At 39.8% G+C, this 19,153-nt stretch overlaps 2 non-coding genes and 1 pseudogene across 2 annotated transcripts; all 3 read left to right on the top strand.

The window, feature by feature from the left end:
* LOC127011968 (large subunit ribosomal RNA) overlaps positions 1 to 9,437 on the top strand; it is a 9,468-nt pseudogene extending 31 nt beyond the window's left edge.
* A 6,098-nt stretch (positions 9,438 to 15,535) lies between these two features.
* LOC127011926 (small subunit ribosomal RNA) lies at positions 15,536 to 17,530 on the top strand. The gene has a single exon (XR_007765385.1). It is a non-coding gene; the product is annotated as a small subunit ribosomal RNA (ribosomal RNA).
* Positions 17,531 to 18,736: 1,206 nt separating this feature from the next.
* Positions 18,737 to 18,915, top strand: LOC127012015 (5.8S ribosomal RNA). The gene has a single exon (XR_007765438.1). It is a non-coding gene; the product is annotated as a 5.8S ribosomal RNA (ribosomal RNA).
* Positions 18,916 to 19,153: the final 238 nt, after the last annotated feature.

The raw sequence follows: 19,153 nt of genomic DNA, 5'->3' as shown, positions 1-19,153 counted from the left end.
ATTTAAGCATATTAATTAGGGGAGGAAAAGAAACTAACAAGGATTTTCTTAGTAGCGGCGAGCGAAAAGAAATCAGTTCAGCACTAAGTCACTTTGTCTATATGGCAAATGTGAGATGCAGTGTATGGAGCGTCAATATTCTAGTATGAGAAATTAACGATTTAAGTCCTTCTTAAATGAGGCCATTTACCCATAGAGGGTGCCAGGCCCGTATAACGTTAATGATTACTAGATGATGTTTCCAAAGAGTCGTGTTGCTTGATAGTGCAGCACTAAGTGGGTGGTAAACTCCATCTAAAACTAAATATAACCATGAGACCGATAGTAAACAAGTACCGTGAGGGAAAGTTGAAAAGAACTCTGAATAGAGAGTTAAACAGTACGTGAAACTGCTTAGAGGTTAAGCCCGATGAACCTGAATATCCGTTATGGAAAATTCATCATTAGAATTGTAATATTTAAACAATATTATGATAATAGTGTGCATTTTTTCCATATAAGGACATTGTAATCTATTAGCATACCAAATTTATCATAAAATATAACTTATAGTTTATTCAAATTAATTTGCTTGCATTTTAACACAGAATAAATGTTATTAATTTGATAAAGTGCTGATAGATTTATATGAATACAGTGCGTTAATTTTTCGGAATTATATAATGGCATAATTATCATTGATTTTTGTGTTTATTATATGCACTTGTAGGATTAACAATGCGAAAGATTCAGGATACCTTCGGGACCCGTCTTGAAACACGGACCAAGGAGTCTAACATATGTGCAAGTTATTGGGATATAAACCTAATAGCGTAATTAACTTGACTAATAATGGGATTAGTTTTTTAACTATTTATAGCTAATTAACACAATCCCGGGGCGTTCTATATAGTTATGTATAATGATATTTATATTATTTATGCCTCTAACTGGAACGTACCTTGAGCATATATGCTGTGACCCGAAAGATGGTGAACTATACTTGATCAGGTTGAAGTCAGGGGAAACCCTGATGGAAGACCGAAACAGTTCTGACGTGCAAATCGATTGTCAGAATTGAGTATAGGGGCGAAAGACCAATCGAACCATCTAGTAGCTGGTTCCTTCCGAAGTTTCCCTCAGGATAGCTGGTGCATTTTAATATTATATAAAATAATCTTATCTGGTAAAGCGAATGATTAGAGGCCTTAGGGTCGAAACGATCTTAACCTATTCTCAAACTTTAAATGGGTAAGAACCTTAACTTTCTTGATATGAAGTTCAAGGTTATGATATAATGTGCCCAGTGGGCCACTTTTGGTAAGCAGAACTGGCGCTGTGGGATGAACCAAACGTAATGTTACGGTGCCCAAATTAACAACTCATGCAGATACCATGAAAGGCGTTGGTTGCTTAAAACAGCAGGACGGTGATCATGGAAGTCGAAATCCGCTAAGGAGTGTGTAACAACTCACCTGCCGAAGCAACTAGCCCTTAAAATGGATGGCGCTTAAGTTGTATACCTATACATTACCGCTAAAGTAGATGATTTATATTACTTGTAATATAAATTTTGAAACTTTAGTGAGTAGGAAGGTACAATGGTATGCGTAGAAGTGTTTGGCGTAAGCCTGCATGGAGCTGCCATTGGTACAGATCTTGGTGGTAGTAGCAAATAATCGAATGAGACCTTGGAGGACTGAAGTGGAGAAGGGTTTCGTGTGAACAGTGGTTGATCACGAGTTAGTCGGTCCTAAGTTCAAGGCGAAAGCCGAAAATTTTCAAGTAAAATACAAATGCCAAACAAATATATATATTATATAAAATCTAGCTAAATTAATATACTTGAATAATTTTGAACGAAAGGGAATACGGTTCCAATTCCGTAACCTGTTGAGTATCCGTTTGTTATTAAATATGGGCCTCGTGCTCATCCTGGCAACAGGAACGACCATAAAGAAGCCGTCGAGAGATATCGGAAGAGTTTTCTTTTCTGTTTTATAGCCGTACTACCATGGAAGTCTTTCGCAGAGAGATATGGTAGATGGGCTAGAAGAGCATGACATATACTGTTGTGTCGATATTTTCTCCTCGGACCTTGAAAATTTATGGTGGGGACACGCAAACTTCTCAACAGGCCGTACCAATATCCGCAGCTGGTCTCCAAGGTGAAGAGTCTCTAGTCGATAGAATAATGTAGGTAAGGGAAGTCGGCAAATTAGATCCGTAACTTCGGGATAAGGATTGGCTCTGAAGATTGAGATAGTCGGGCTTGATTGGGAAACAATAACATGGTTTATGTGCTCGTTCTGGGTAAATAGAGTTTCTAGCATTTATGTTAGTTACTTGTTCCCCGGATAGTTTAGTTACGTAGCCAATTGTGGAACTTTCTTGCTAAAATTTTTAAGAATACTAATTGGGTTAAACCAATTAGTTCTTATTAATTATAACGATTATCAATTAACAATCAATTCAGAACTGGCACGGACTTGGGGAATCCGACTGTCTAATTAAAACAAAGCATTGTGATGGCCCTAGCGGGTGTTGACACAATGTGATTTCTGCCCAGTGCTCTGAATGTCAAAGTGAAGAAATTCAAGTAAGCGCGGGTCAACGGCGGGAGTAACTATGACTCTCTTAAGGTAGCCAAATGCCTCGTCATCTAATTAGTGACGCGCATGAATGGATTAACGACGGACGTGTGTTTTCTCGTGGTCCCAATCAAACGGTCATTTCAAAGTTATTTCTGGGTGTACAGAGCTCGAAATTGGACTAAAATTCGCAGTTTAGTGCAAGGAAGACGCCTGTGTAAAAACAATTTTGAAAAGTGAGCGGTAAGAGTGGAAATCGCCGTTTTCCTTTTTGGAAAATTTCCACACGTGCGCGTGGGTGAGTGCAGCCGCGAGAACTTTCGTGAGAGCAAAAGCGGCGAGAGCGAGCTTTCTCTCTCGCAGTCAGCTGTTCTAGCGGGTGTGTGTACCGGCTAAACTTGCGTATCGGGTAAGTGTACTTGCTCGAGTAAGTTTGGTGGTAGGAGGAAAATGGCTCCATCTCCGATGGAGACGGCAGGTGGATGCTCGGGCAGTGAGTCTGCGAGCAGTCGTAGCGGCAGTGTTAGCCGTGATAGGCAGGGTCGGTCGAAGGGAAAGCGTGGCAGAGGTGCAGCTGCGAGGGATGCCTCACAGGCCAAGTATGTGGCCATCGACGGAGGCAGTGGTGGACCGAAGCAACTTGTGGAGAAGACGCTGTCATCGCTGGAGATGCCGCCGCCGCCGGCTCCCGTTGCTGCCATCGTCCCCGCTGCTGGCACTGTCCCCGCTGCCTCCTCTGCCGATGCCTGCGTCGGCGTCGCAGCTGGCGCCGCTGCTGGCGCCGCTGCCACCGGAGAAGGAGAATGCGTAGAGGAGCTCGAGGCAATGGAGATCGTGAGAGGTGGCCTCGGCCGAATTTCCGCGGAGATCGCGAAAATTAGGTCGGAGATCGTGCTGGACGTCACCACCTGCCTGGGACGAAGCTCAACGAGGGAGTTACTCAGAGTCGCCGCAAAGTACGAGGCCCTGATCTCGGCGCTCACGGTGCGCAATGCGATTTTGGAGGACCGGTGGAAGCAAATGAAGAGGACGCCGCTGCCAACGCCGCCACCGCCGCCACCGCCGACTATCCAACATGGAGCCGCCCATATGCCCTCGGTGTATGCCACTGCGTACCCCAGCCTGCCGGTGTCCTCTGTCATGCCCCCTGCCGTGCCGGTCCCGATGCCGAGGAAGCCGCGCGAGACCTGGTCGGCTGTGGTTCACAGCTCAGACCCGAATATTTCGGGGCAGCAGCTGGCTGAAAAGGTGCGGAAGGAGATTGCTCCTTCACTAGGAGTCCGTCTACACGAAGTCAGAGGACTGGCGCGTGGCGGTGCCATTATCCGCACCCCGTCGTCCGGGGAAATAAGGAAGGTTGTGGCAAATAGGAAGTTTGCAGAAGCTGGCTTGGAGGTGAAGCAAAGCCCAGCCCAGACTCCAAAAGTTCTGGTCAGCAATGTTGATACTGCGACGCCACCGGCTGATTTTATGAGCGAGTTGTTTAAAAACAACTTCGCAGACCGAATGGACCTGGAGGCCTTCAAAAAGCAGGTGCGGCTAGAGAAATCGTGGTCGCAGGCGGATGGCGCCACTGTAAATGTGACGCTGGAAGTCAGCACCACGGCCCTCGACGTGCTTGACGGCGGCAAGGCGTACATTGGCTGGTTTGCGTACAACTGCCGGGCGTTGGTGCGCACTTACGCATGCCACAGGTGCGTGGGTTTCGACCACAAGGTGAAGGACTGCCGGTATAAGGAGAATGTCTGCCGACAGTGCGGACAAACTGGCCACAGTGCACGCGAGTGCCAGAAGCCGGTGGACTGCCGGAACTGCCGGTTTAAGGGCTACCCGTCGGGACACCACATGCTGTCCCCGGGATGTCCCGTATATGCGGCAGTGCTTGCGAGGGTGAACTCTAGACATTAATGTTTAGGTTCATCCAAGCAAACTGTGGTCGAGGACGAGCGGCGACCATCGAGCTCGGAGTCCGGTTGCTTGAAAGCAAGAGTCTGTTCGCACTGGTTCAGGAGCCTTACGCAGGTGACGAGAGGATAGACGTGTTGCCGGATGCAGTGCGAAGCTTCGTCGATCGGCGAGGGAAGGCAGCCATCTTTGTCAGCCACCAGGATGTCATCTGCATGCCAGTGGAGCCGCTCACCAACAACTACGGCGTGTGTGTGTGCATTAAAGGAAGTTTTGGCTCAATCTTCCTTTGCGCCGCATACTGCCAGTTCGATAGCAGACCAAATGGTAGACCGAACCCGCAACCGGATGAATACAGCTACAACCTCCAGTCGTACCTAAGGTACTTGGATTCTGTCCTGCTGCTGGCCAGCAGTACTCCAGCAATCTTCGGACTTGACGCGAACGCAGCGTCCCCCATGTGGTTTAGTAAACTCCCTCCTCGACCGGAGGGACTAACTAACTACTCCCGGGGTGAGCTGCTGTCCGAGTGGATGCTGACGAAGGGAGCGGTGGTCTTGAACCAACCTAGTCAAAGCTACACGTTCGATAACATAAGATCGCACAGCGATATCGACGTGACATTCGCCAACTCAGCAGGACATATGCTAGCCACATATGAGTGGAGAGTGGACGAGTGGGAATTGAGTGACCACAACGTAATTTCCGTTGTGGCCAGCACCTCGACCGCGAATGCCGTTGGGAGATTATCTCCGGTACCGTCCTGGAACTTCTCCAATGCACGTTGGCGTCTGTTCGAACAGGAATTGGTGAATAGGGCAGCCGAGATTCCGGAAGACTTCCAAGGATTGCCGCTGGACCAACAAGTGTCTAGACTCCGCAGGATGGTGCACGATGTGTGCGACCTTGCGTTGGGAAGGAGAACGCCCGGACAGCCGAGAACGAGGGTAAGTTGGTGGACCGCTGACCTTTGCGCAAAGCGCCGCCAAGTCAGGAGACTCAGGCGCCGTCTTCAGGATGCCAGACGCCATCAGCATGATGACGTGGCCGAGCTGACTGTAGTGGAGCTGAGGCTTGCCACAGCCGACTACAGGAAGCTTATCGTGAGGACCAAGGAGAACAGCTGGAGACGCATCGTGGGAGAAAACTCGCACGATCCCTGGGGGCGCGTCTACAAGATGTGCCGAGGTCGCAAGAGACGGACGGAGATTGGGTGCCTCCGCGTGAATGGCGAGCTGGTCACCAATTGGAGTGACTGTGCGCGAGTGCTCCTCCGCAATTTTTTCCCAGCTGCGGAGTCTGACGCACCGATTGCCCCCGTGGAGGAAATCCCACCGCCCTTGAATGTCTCGGAAGTTGATGCTTGTGTCGCCAGGTTGAAGAGCAAGCGCTCGCCTGGCATGGACGGTATCAACGGGACGATTTGCAAGGCTGTGTGGCGTGCCATACCTCAGCATCTGACGGCGCTGTATTCAAACTGCGTCCGGTCGGGGTACTTCCCCGCAGAGTGGAAATGCCCACGTGTAGTGGCACTGCTCAAGGGACCCGACAAGGACAAGTGCGAACCGTCGTCATATCGCGGAATTTGCCTGCTGCCGGTTTTTGGCAAGGTGCTCGAGGCCATTATGGTGGATCGTGTGAGGGAAGTTCTTCCGGAAGGCTGTAGATGGCAATTCGGATTTCGCCAAGGACGTTGTGTGGAGGACGCTTGGATGCACGTTAAGAGCAGTGTTCATGCCAGCCCGGCGAAATACGTGCTCGGAATTTTCGTGGACTTCAAGGGAGCCTTTGACAACGTGGAATGGAGTGCTGCATTGCGCCGATTAGCCGAACTGGGATGCCGAGAGATGGGCTTGTGGCAGAGCTTTTTCTCAGGCAGAAGCGCAGTGATCCGAAGCAGTTACGAGGCAGTTAATGTTCCCGTAACTAGAGGCTGTCCGCAGGGATCAATCAGCGGCCCATTTATATGGGACTTGCTGATGGACGTTCTGCTCCGACGCCTTGAGTCGTACTGCACCTTGAGCGCGTACGCGGATGACCTGCTGCTTCTCGTCGAGGGAGAATCCCGAAGCGTGCTAGAGACAAAAGGAGCGCAGCTAATGTCCATCGTAGAAGCGTGGGGGATGGAAGTCGGCGTTGCCGTCTCCACCAGCAAGACGGTGATAATGCTGCTTAAGGAGAACGCCCGCCCACCTTTGGCACGTAATCCTTCGGGTGTGCTTAGTCGGCCCCCAGCGGTCAAGCTTGCTGGAGCAAGCTTGCCGTATGTAAGCAGCTGCCGGTATCTTGGCATCACGGTCGAAGAATGCTTGAAATTCTCCAAGCACTTCACCTCGCTCAAGCAGCGAATGACCGGAGTCGTTGGAGCATTGGCGCGTGTGCTTCGAGCAGACTGGGGATTCAGTCCTCGAGCCAAGCGGACCATCTATGCCGGACTCATGGTACCCTGTGTGCTATTTGGTGCCCCGATATGGTATGTCGATACGACGCAGGAAGTAGTGGCCAGGAAGCGACTTCTTTCTTGCCAGAGGCTCATCCTGCTTGGTAGCCTCCCGGTTTGCCGAACAGTGTCTACTGTGGCACTGCAGGTTCTTGCTGGCGCTCCCCCGCTTGATTTGGTCGCCAAGCAAGTGGCAGCCAAATACAAGCTTAAGCGTGGATACCCGTTGGAGGAGTACGATCTGTGTTATGGCGAGGACCTCACAAGTCTTAGCCGAGGGCAGATGAAGGTGCGTACTGAGCAGTGCATACTGCACGCGTGGCAAGACAGATGGGATAGCGTAGAGTCATCCGGCCGGGTGACCTACAAGTTCATCCCGGATGTCGAATTTGCCTATCGCGATCCTAACTTTGGATTCACGATGCGTACCGGATTCTTGCTTACAGGACATGGATCGCTAAACGCATTTCTGTTTGGTGTCAGAGCGTCGGGCACTGCCGCATGCTCATGTGGTGACCCATATGAGGACTGGCAACATGTTCTATGCGACTGCCCGAACTATGAAGATTTGCGAGACCTCGATGGACTTGGTGTGCAGCAAGTTGGCGAAAGATGGATTAGATTCGATGGCATACTAGCGGATCAGGAGAAGACCAGAAGGCTTACAGCGTTTGCCGAGGAGGCGTTCAACCGGAGGAGGGACTCTTAGTCCTCATCCCTGCCGTGTGGTAGCAGCGAAGAATACTGCCACAGTCTGTCATTGCTTGTCGTAGGAGGCGACTAATATGACATGGTTGCCCCATCCGAGCTTGTCGGAGCTGAAGGGGTGAGGCCCACCGAGCCTGTAATTTTCGGTACCACGGGTTGAGCAGTTATCCAAGGCTGCTCATTGAGGTCGGCCCCCTTGTGGGAGTTTCGTGGTGGCTGTGGTTGACACCTATATCGCGGGTAGAGTCCCCGGGCTCGACGTGGATGTTGCGTTTATACAACTCGGGTGCTGCGACCCAAAGAACAGTAGAGATTTTAGATAGATCTCGCCCCAACGCAAGGGGAAGTGCTTGCCCGACAAGCAAGTACTTAAATTGCTACTGGGGTGGTTGCTATGTACATAGCTATAGCTTCTAGTCCGGGGCGTTGGTCTGGCGCTTAACCTAGACCCGCTGCACTATATGCTCCAAAGTGGGCATATGTGAGTGCCGTGGTTGTAATCCCTTTAGTGTGGAACACGCCACGTTAAATAAGTTCGGAGGGATCCGATTCCCACTGTCCCTATCTACTATCTAGCGAAACCACAGCCAAGGGAACGGGCTTGGAATAATTAGCGGGGAAAGAAGACCCTTTTGAGCTTGACTCTAATCTGGCAGTGTAAGGAGACATAAGAGGTGTAGAATAAGTGGGAGATATTAGACCTCGGTTTGGTATCGCCAATGAAATACCACTACTCTTATTGTTTCCTTACTTACTTGATTAAATGGAACGTGTATCATTTCCTAGCCATTATACGGATATATTTATTATATCTTATGGTATTGGGTTTTGATGCAAGCTTCTTGATCAAAGTATCACGAGTTTGTTATATAATCGCAAACAAATTCTTTAATAAAACGGTGCATTTATGTATTTTTGATTTGAAAATTTGGTATAACTCCAATTACTCAGGTATGATCCAATTCAAGGACATTGCCAGGTAGGGAGTTTGACTGGGGCGGTACATCTCTCAAATAATAACGGAGGTGTCCCAAGGCCAGCTCAGTGCGGACAGAAACCACACATAGAGCAAAAGGGCAAATGCTGACTTGATCTCGGTGTTCAGTACACACAGGGACAGCAAAAGCTCGGCCTATCGATCCTTTTGGTTTAAAGAGTTTTTAACAAGAGGTGTCAGAAAAGTTACCATAGGGATAACTGGCTTGTGGCGGCCAAGCGTTCATAGCGACGTCGCTTTTTGATCCTTCGATGTCGGCTCTTCCTATCATTGTGAAGCAAAATTCACCAAGCGTTGGATTGTTCACCCATGCAAGGGAACGTGAGCTGGGTTTAGACCGTCGTGAGACAGGTTAGTTTTACCCTACTAATGACAAAACGTTGTTGCGACAGCATTCCTGCGTAGTACGAGAGGAACCGCAGGTACGGACCAATGGCACAATACTTGTTCGAGCGAACAGTGGTATGACGCTACGTCCGTTGGATTATGCCTGAACGCCTCTAAGGTCGTATCCGTGCTGGACTGCAATGATAAATAAGGGGCAATTTGCATTGTATGGCTTCTAAACCATTTAAAGTTTATAATTTACTTTTTAAACGACAATGGATGTGATGCCAATGTAATTTGTAACATAGTAAATTGGGAGGATCTTTGATCACCTGATGCCGCGCTAGTTACATATAAAAGCATTATTTAATACAATGACAAAGCCTAGAATCAATTGTAAACGACTTTTGTAACAGGCAAGGTGTTGTAAGTGGTTGAGCAGCTGCCATACTGCGATCCACTGAAGCTTATCCTTTGCTTGATGATTCGATAATAAAATTGCATAATTTATTTGTTGTGTTGAACTTCTTATATAAAGTTCAACCAACAATCTATTTGTATGCATTGATTGTTTGCTTGGCTTTGTGGCGAATTTTTAATCCTTTATATATTACATTCCTAAGGTCTAGATTTTCAAGTAAGAGACCAATTTGATTAACATATCAATATAAGTACAACTCGACCATCTAATAATAACAATATGAATCGTCATCTTATTAGTGACGCGAAGATTGGCAAACATATAATATAAAAATATTCCTAAGGTCTAGATTTTCAAGTAAGAGACCAATTTGATTAACATATCAATATAAGTAATACTCGACCATCTAATAATAACAATATGAATCGTCATCTTATTAGTGACGCGAAGATTGGCAAACATATAATATAAAAATATTCCTAAGGTCTAGATTTTCAAGTAAGAGACCAATTTGATTAACATATCAATATAAGTACAACTCGACCATCTAATAATAACAATATGAATCGTCATCTTATTAGTGACGCGAAGATTGGCAAACATATAATATAAAAATATTCCTAAGGTCTAGATTTTCAAGTAAGAGACCAATTTGATTAACATATCAATATAAGTACAACTCGACCATCTAATAATAATATGAATCGTCATCTTATTAGTGACGCGAAGATTGGCAAACATATAATATAAAAATATTCCTAAGGTCTAGATTTTCAAGTAAGAGACCAATTTGATTAACATATCAATATAAGTACAACTCGACCATCTAATAATAACAATATGAATCGTCATCTTATTAGTGACGCGAAGATTGGCAAACATATAATATAAAAATATTCCTAAGGTCTAGATTTTCAAGTAAGAGACCAATTTGATTAACATATCAATATAAGTACAACTCGACCATCTAATAATAACAATATGAATCGTCATCTTATTAGTGACGCGAAGATTGGCAAACATATAATATAAAAATATTCCTAAGGTCTAGATTTTCAAGTAAGAGACCAATTTGATTAACATATCAATATAAGTACAACTCGACCATCTAATAATAACAATATGAATCGTCATCTTATTACTGACGCGAAGATTGGCAAACATATAATATACAAATATTCCTAAGGTCTAGATTTTCAAGTAAGAGACCAATTTGATTAACATATCAATATAAGTACAACTCGACCATCTAATAATAACAATATGAATCGTCATCTTATTAGTGACGCGAAGATTGGCAAACATATAATATAAAAATATTCCTAAGGTCTAGATTTTCAAGTAAGAGACCAATTTGATTAACATATCAATATAAGTACAACTCGACCATCTAATAATAACAATATGAATCGTCATCTTTTTAGTGACGCGAAGATTGGCAAACATATAATATAAAAATATTCCTAAGGTCTAGAATCTTAAGCAATAGACCAATTCAACTAAGAGTTGACATATAAAAATATGTTCCTTTTAATGTTAGCAAAATTTTATCGTCACATACTGTTAGTGACGCGAACGTTTTTTTCTCCATGTTTATATGAATGTTTATTCAAAGGTAGAAAGGCAGGATCGTTATTTTATAAGTGAAGCGATAAAAAAATATTATGCAATAGGACATCTATTTATAAATATTTTTAAGTCTTAGAAATTCAAGTAAAGAGATTCAAGAAATTCATTCAACTTAGAGCGCACATATAATTAAAACTATTCCTGAGGTTTAGAAACCAAATTAAATAAAGAGGACATATAAACGTATGTGGTATTTTGATGGTAGTAAAAATGTATCGCGATATTATTAGTGACGCGACCAATTTTTATACTCTTTGCTCCATGTGCAAATATATCTAGTGTTTAGATAGTCAATTAAAAATGACAATTTTAACTAAAAGACTTAAAAAAGTGTTTGTCAAACTTATAATTTTGTCAATACTATATAAAACGCCAATCATATCCTTATAAAAGTAAATACGGTATATGGTTATAAATACAAAACCATATATAAATAAAAAAATGAAATCGTATGTATATGGCTTATAGGTATAATACCTATAAGGCATAATAATGTATAATATTAGCAAATATACATATAAAAGTGCATAAATTGTATAGATATGGCATAAAGAAGGCATTTATGAGAATAGCTAGTAGAATTTGCCCATACACTACTAGCGAAATGAGATATTTATACCTAGTGAGGGCGGCACTAGTACTATAAATTGTGGCAAAATAAATCTTATGCAAATGCATAGGATTTTATCAATACCGTACAAAAAACTAAGTAAAACGTATGGATATTGAAAAATAAATGGATTATATTCATAAAATACGAATATTTCTTGCATTCTCTTGTTATACGAGAGAATATCATACGGAGCGGGCAGCCCCTAGTATAGTAAGCAGTCGAATGGGAGACAGCGTGTCCAAAAACACCTATAGGGAGGTGGTCGTTGGCGGACCTCTCCTCGTATTGGTCAAACTTATGATTTTGTCAATACTATATAAAACGCCAATCATATCCATATAAAAGTGAATACAGTATATGGATATGAATAAAAAACCATACATAAATAAAAAAAAATATGTATAAAAAATTATACATATATTTATATTAAGCAATCGTATGGATGTGGCTTATAGGTATAATACCTATAAGGCATAATAATGTATAATATAGCAAATATACATATAAAAGTGCATGAATTGTATAGATATGGCATATAAGTGACATATTTATGAGAATAGCTAGTAGAATTTGCCCATACACTACTAGCGAAATGAGATATTTATACCTAGTGAGGGCGGCACTAGTACTATAAATTGTGGCAAAATAAATCTTATGCAAATGCATAGGATTTTGTCAATACCGTACAAAAAACTAAGTAAAACGTATGGATATTGAAAAATAAATGGATTATATTCATAAAATACGAATATTTCTTGCATTCTCTTGTTATATGAGAGAATATCATACGGAGCGGGTAGCCCCTAGTATAGTAAGCAGTCGAATGGGAGACAGCGTGTCCAAAAACACCTATAGGGAGGTGGTCGTTGGCGGACCTCTCCTCGTATTGGTCAAACTTATGATTTTGTCAATACTATATAAAACGCCAATCATATCCATATAAAAGTGAATACAGTATATGGATATGAATAAAAAACCATACATAAATAAAAAAAAATATGTATAAAAAATTATACATATATTTATATTAAGCAATCGTATGGATGTGGCTTATAGGTATAATACCTATAAGGCATAATAATGTATAATATAGCAAATATACATATAAAAGTGCATGAATTGTATAGATATGGCATATAAGTGACATATTTATGAGAATAGCTAGTAGAATTTGCCCATACACTACTAGCGAAATGAGATATTTATACCTAGTGAGGGCGGCACTAGTACTATAAATTGTGGCAAAATAAATCTTATGCAAATGCATAGGATTTTGTCAATACCGTACAAAAAACTAAGTAAAACGTATGGATATTGAAAAATAAATGGATTATATTCATAAAATACGAATATTTCTTGCATTCTCTTGTTATATGAGAGAATATCATACGGAGCGGGTAGCCCCTAGTATAGTAAGCAGTCGAATGGGAGACAGCGTGTCCAAAAACACCTATAGGGAGGTGGTCGTTGGCGGACCTCTCCTCGTATTGGTCAAACTTATGATTTTGTCAATACTATATAAAACGCCAATCATATCCATATAAAATTGAATACAGTATATGGATATGAATAAAAAACCATACATAAATAAAAAAAAAATATGTATAAAAAATTATACATATATTTATATTAAGCAATCGTATGGATGTGGCTTATAGGTATAATACCTATAAGGCATAATAATGTATAATATAGCAAATATACATATAAAAGTGCATGAATTGTATAGATATGGCATATAAGTGACATATTTATGAGAATAGCTAGTAGAATTTCCCCATACACTACTAGCGAAATGAGATATTTATACCTAGTGAGGGCGGCACTAGTACTATAAATTGTGGCAAAATAAATCTTATGCAAATGCATAGGATTTTGTCAATACCGTACAAAAAACTAAGTAAAACGTATGGATATTGAAAAATAAATGGATTATATTCATAAAATACGAATATTTCTTGCATTCTCTTGTTATATGAGAGAATATCATACGGAGCGGGTAGCCCCTAGTATAGTAAGCAGTCGAATGGGAGACAGCGTGTCCAAAAACACCTATAGGGAGGTGGTCGTTGGCGGACCTCTCCTCGTATTGGTCAAACTTATGATTTTGTCAATACTATATAAAACGCCAATCATATCCATATAAAAGTGAATACAGTATATGGATATGAATAAAAAACCATACATAATAATCGTATGGATGTGGCTTATAGGTATAATACCTATAAGGCATAATAATGTATAATATAGCAAATATACATATAAAAGTGCATGAATTGTATAGATATGGCATATAAGTGACATATTTATGAGAATAGCTAGTAGAATTTGCCCATACACTACTAGCGAAATGAGATATTTATACCTAGTGAGGGCGGCACTAGTACTATAAATTGTGGCAAAATAAATCTTATGCAAATGCATAGGATTTTGTCAATACCATACATAAACCGTATGGATATTGAGAAGTTAATAGATTACATCTATAATATGAGAAGTATTTTAGTATTCTTATTAAATAAGAGAATACTATAAGGGTGAGTGGCAAAGAGAATTGAATATACCCGAATGGGAGACAGCGTGTCCAAAAACTACTATAGGTGGTGTGGCAAATATGAGGAAGGCAATATATCCATATAATGAAAATAAAAGTGCGTTTTCTTATTATATAAGAGAACACTATATGGGTGAGTGGCAAAGTAAATTGAATATACCCGAATGGGAGACAGCGTGTCCAAAAACTACTATAGGTGGTGTGGCAAATATGAGGAAGGCAATATATCCATATAATGAAAATAAAAGTGCGTTTTCTTATTATATAAGAGAACACTATATGGGTGAGTGGCAAAGTAAATTGAATATACCCGAATGGGAGACAGCGTGTCCAAAAACTACTATAGGTGGTGTGGCAAATATGAGGAAGGCAATATATCCATATAATGAATATAAAAGTGCGTTGTCTTATTATATAAGAGAACACTATATGGGTGAGTGGCAAAGTAAATTGAATATACCCGAATGGGAGACAGCGTGTCCAAAAACTACTATAGGATGGTCAATGGGCCGGCCGTCTGCTATTGACATATGTCAGTAGAGAAGATATTATCCGTCAAATTTGTTTCTTTATTCATTTATTTGAATACGAGACTTGGCTCCGCGGTTAATATTTTAAGCCCAAAGATAATAACGTTGAAACAAAGGCCAAGTTTCTATTGTACATAGAATAACAAATTGTTTCCGAATTTTATCGTTAATTTTAGGAGGTAGGCTAACATGATTTATATTATATGTGTATTATTAAATAATAATAGTACATAAAAGTCTACCAAAGAAATATAAAAATGTAATTATGAATACATTTTCAATATTAATATCAACTTATATTGTTGATAATAAAAAATAGCTATTAAGAGAGTTATTTAAGAAATTATATAATATATAATAAAGAGTATATATATAAATAATATATAAGTATATATTATTTAAGAAATAAATATAGTAGTAATATACACTCGGTTCTATTTTATATATTACCAGAGACTTATATGGATATATATAGATAAATTTTAAATTTATCGTCAAAATACAAATGATTAACTCAATATCTTATATTGGTTAAACAAAAATTGTACATGTGTGGATACAATATATTATGTATGTCGAACAAAAATGATATTTTAGAATGAAATGTGCATATATAAAGAAAATATATGAAAAATAAATATTGTGTTTATAAAGAATATGATTCTTTTTGACATCAATAAAAACTTGTTATTATTAGTGGCGAAACAAGTATAAATTGGAAAACAAACGTATACGAATGCTATATAAAAATGGCCGTATTCGATAGAAATAAAATCTATAACAACATATATATTGCTAATTTCTATTCAAAAAATATGAATGAAATATGAATAAAAACATTATTCTGGTTGATCCTGCCAGTAGTTATATGCTTGTCTCAAAGATTAAGCCATGCATGTCTAAGTACACACGAATTAAAAGTGAAACCGCAAAAGGCTCATTATATCAGTTATGGTTCCTTAGATCGTTAACAGTTACTTGGATAACTGTGGTAATTCTAGAGCTAATACATGCAATTAAAACATGAACCTTATGGAACATGTGCTTTTATTAGGCTAAAACCAAGCGATCGCAAGATCGTTATATTGGTTGAACTCTAGATAACATGCAGATCGTATGGTCTTGTACCGACGACAGATCTTTCAAATGTCTGCCCTATCAACTTTTGATGGTAGTATCTAGGACTACCATGGTTGCAACGGGTAACGGGGAATCAGGGTTCGATTCCGGAGAGGGAGCCTGAGAAACGGCTACCACATCTAAGGAAGGCAGCAGGCGCGTAAATTACCCACTCCCAGCTCGGGGAGGTAGTGACGAAAAATAACAATACAGGACTCATATCCGAGGCCCTGTAATTGGAATGAGTACACTTTAAATCCTTTAACAAGGACCAATTGGAGGGCAAGTCTGGTGCCAGCAGCCGCGGTAATTCCAGCTCCAATAGCGTATATTAAAGTTGTTGCGGTTAAAACGTTCGTAGTTGAACTTGTGCTTCATACGGGTAGTACAACTTACAATTGTGGTTAGTACTATACCTTTATGTATGTAAGCGTATTACCGGTGGAGTTCTTACATGTGCTTAGATACTTGTATTTTTTCATATGTTCCTCCTATTTAAAAACCTGCATTAGTGCTCTTAAACGAGTGTTATTGTGGGCCGGTACAATTACTTTGAACAAATTAGAGTGCTTAAAGCAGGCTTCAAATGCCTGAATATTCTGTGCATGGGATAATGAAATAAGACCTCTGTTCTGCTTTCATTGGTTTTCAGATCAAGAGGTAATGATTAATAGAAGCAGTTTGGGGGCATTAGTATTACGACGCGAGAGGTGAAATTCTTGGACCGTCGTAAGACTAACTTAAGCGAAAGCATTTGCCAAAGATGTTTTCATTAATCAAGAACGAAAGTTAGAGGTTCGAAGGCGATCAGATACCGCCCTAGTTCTAACCATAAACGATGCCAGCTAGCAATTGGGTGTACCTACTTTTATGGCTCTCTCAGTCGCTTCCCGGGAAACCAAAGCTTTTGGGCTCCGGGGGAAGTATGGTTGCAAAGCTGACACTTAAAGGAATTGACGGAAGGGCACCACCAGGAGTGGAGCCTGCGGCTTAATTTGACTCAACACGGGAAAACTTACCAGGTCCGAACATAAGTGTGTAAGACAGATTGATAGCTCTTTCTCGAATCTATGGGTGGTGGTGCATGGCCGTTCTTAGTTCGTGGAGTGATTTGTCTGGTTAATTCCGATAACGAACGAGACTCAAATATATTAAATAGATATCTTCAGGATTATGGTGTTGAAGCTTATATAGCCTTCATTCATGGTGGCAGTAAAATGTTTATTGTGTTTGAATGTGTTTATATAAGTGGAGCCGTACCTGTTGGTTTGTCCCATTATAAGGACACTAGCTTCTTAAATGGACAAATTGCGTCTAGCAATAATGAGATTGAGCAATAACAGGTCTGTGATGCCCTTAGATGTCCTGGGCTGCACGCGCGCTACAATGAAAGTATCAACGTGTATTTCCTAGACCGAGAGGTCCGGGTAAACCGCTGAACCACTTTCATGCTTGGGATTGTGAACTGAAACTGTTCACATGAACTTGGAATTCCCAGTAAGTGTGAGTCATTAACTCGCATTGATTACGTCCCTGCCCTTTGTACACACCGCCCGTCGCTACTACCGATTGAATTATTTAGTGAGGTCTCCGGACGTGATCACTGTGACGCCTTGCGTGTTACGGTTGTTTCGCAAAAGTTGACCGAACTTGATTATTTAGAGGAAGTAAAAGTCGTAACAAGGTTTCCGTAGGTGAACCTGCGGAAGGATCATTAATGTTTTAATATCCTTACCGTTAATAAAATATTTGTTTATATTATAATAAATACATTATAGTATTACAAATAAAATATGAATTGCCAAAATGTATATGAGATCTATTATAGATCAAATGAAATTTCGAACAAGCAAATCGAAATAATGCAAATATTAAAATTATATATTGTATTTAATACATATGAGAGAAATTAATAAGCAGCCAAAGCAAACAAATAAAAATTCGAACAAGCAAATCGAATTATTAAAATAATAATATTAAATTATTATTGTATATCCTTACCGTTAATAAAATATTTGTTTATATTATAATAAATACATTATAGTAATACAAATAAAATATGAATTGCCAAAATGTATAATGAGATCTAATATAGATCAAATAAAATTTCGAACAAGCAAATCGAAATAATGCAAATATTAAAATTATATATTGTATTTAATGCATATGAGAGAAATAATAAGCAGCCAAAGCAAACAAATAAAAATTCGAACAAGCAAATCGAATTATTAAAATAATAATATTAAATTATTATTGTATATCCTTACCGTTAATAAAATATTTGTTTATATTATAATAAATACATTATAGTAATACAAATAAAATATGAATTGCCAAAATGTATATGATCTAATATAGATCAAATGAAATTTCGAACAAGCAAATCGAAATAATGCAAATATTAAAATTATATATTGTATTTAATACATATGAGAGAAATAATAAGCAGTCAAAACAAACAAATAAAAATTCGAACAAGCAAATCGAATTATTAAAATAATAATATTAAATTATTATTGTATATAAACACAATTAAAATACTGTGTGTATATGGACCATAATATACACGCGTTGCGATATGTATTGTTCATCTCAGTTATGCGCATACATTGGATAATGCAACAACCTAAAATGTACAATGTTGTACCTGGTTTTATACAGGTTAATGTTTTATATAAATTTCAATTTATATCGCTAAAAAAGTATTAATATATATATATATATATATTTATTTACAATAAATGCAATTTAAAAAGAAATACTTTGATATATATTGGTTATATAAAACTAAGACATTTCGCAGCATTCGTTTTAGGTATAAAAATAAATTTATTGAAGGAATTGATATATGCCAGTAAAATGGTGTATTTTTAATTTCTTTCAATAAAAACATATTTGACAAAATTAAGAAACCAATTTATAAAACTCTAAGCGGTGGATCACTCGGCTCATGGGTCGATGAAGAACGCAGCAAACTGTGCGTCATCGTGTGAACTGCAGGACACATGAACATCGACATTTTGAACGCATATCGCAGTCCATGCTGTTATGTACTTTAATTAATTTTATAGTGCTGCTTGGACTACATATGGTTGAGGGTTGTAAGACTATGCTAATTAAGTTGCTTATACAAATTTTATAATGAAATTTTATAAGCATATGGTATATTATTGGATAATAATAATTTAATTATTTTATTCATAATATTAAAAAATATATGAAAAACATTATCTCACATTAGTAAATAATTTGAATGTGAAAAACGAAGAGAAATATTTTCTTTTTCAATCAAATGATACTGAGAAATGTCTAGCATAAAAATTTATCTAGAATTGTCTCT

Source organism: Drosophila biarmipes, unplaced genomic scaffold (genome assembly GCF_025231255.1).
Source record: "Drosophila biarmipes strain raj3 unplaced genomic scaffold, RU_DBia_V1.1 ptg000016l, whole genome shotgun sequence".
In the NCBI taxonomy this organism is placed as follows: Eukaryota; Metazoa; Arthropoda; class Insecta; order Diptera; family Drosophilidae; genus Drosophila; species Drosophila biarmipes.
This window is presented reverse-complemented; position numbering and strand designations above follow the sequence as displayed.